The sequence below is a fragment of the Populus euphratica genome, unplaced genomic scaffold (genome assembly GCF_000495115.2).
Source record: "Populus euphratica unplaced genomic scaffold, PopEup_1.0 scaffold765.1, whole genome shotgun sequence".
NCBI classification, from domain to species: domain Eukaryota; kingdom Viridiplantae; phylum Streptophyta; class Magnoliopsida; order Malpighiales; family Salicaceae; genus Populus; species Populus euphratica.
This window is the reverse complement of record NW_011500635.1, coordinates 26,298-27,188: the sequence shown is the minus strand read 5'-3', so window position 1 is coordinate 27,188 and position 891 is coordinate 26,298.

The following is an 891-nucleotide window of genomic DNA, read 5'->3' as shown; positions in this document are numbered from 1 at the left end:
AGTGCATCATCATGCATATTTTTTCCTCCCGATGCATTTCATTTTAATTTTAAACCAGGTATTATTCAACTGTTACCTTCTTTTCATGGCTTAGAATCGGAAAATCCATACTTGCATTTAAGGGAATTTGAGGAGGTCTGCAACACATATAATAATTTAAATTGTAACATGAACACCATCAGATTAAAGCTTTTTCCTTTTTCATTAAAAGATAAAGCTAAAACATGGCTACAAAATTTAAGACCAGGATCCATTCATGCTTGGGATGAAATGCAACAACAATTTTTAAGGATGTTTTTTCCATCTCACAAAACAAACTCTTTCAAAAGACAAATCACTACTTTCACTCAAAAACTAGGAGAAACATTTTACCAATGTTGGGATAGGTATCGAGACTTGCTTAATTCTTACCCTCATCATGGTTTTGAAACATGGAGATTGGTTTCACATTTCTATGAAGGGTTAACACCTAAAGATAGGCAAATGGTTGAATTGATGTGCAATGGAACGTTTGAAGATAAAAACATTGATGAAGCAATGGAGTATTTAGACTTGTTAGCTGAAAATGCTCAAAATTATGACACCGCGGGTACTTATGAGGCACCGAGTAAAACTCAACCTCATACATAAGTTATAATCATGAATGCTTGACGAGATTTACAAGTACTAGCATTAATTGAATACAATGACTAATGTAATCATGTTAACAATATATAATCTGATTGGAACCTCCTTTGTGTGTGGTTTCCAATTCAATAATAAGAGTTTATACTATACTTGTTTGATATATCATTAGTGGAACCTCTAACCTTGACATTTGTTATTATTATTGTTTAATCCTTACATTAATTTTCCATCTCCAAGTTCTCATTATCTTCTTCTTCTCTTTCT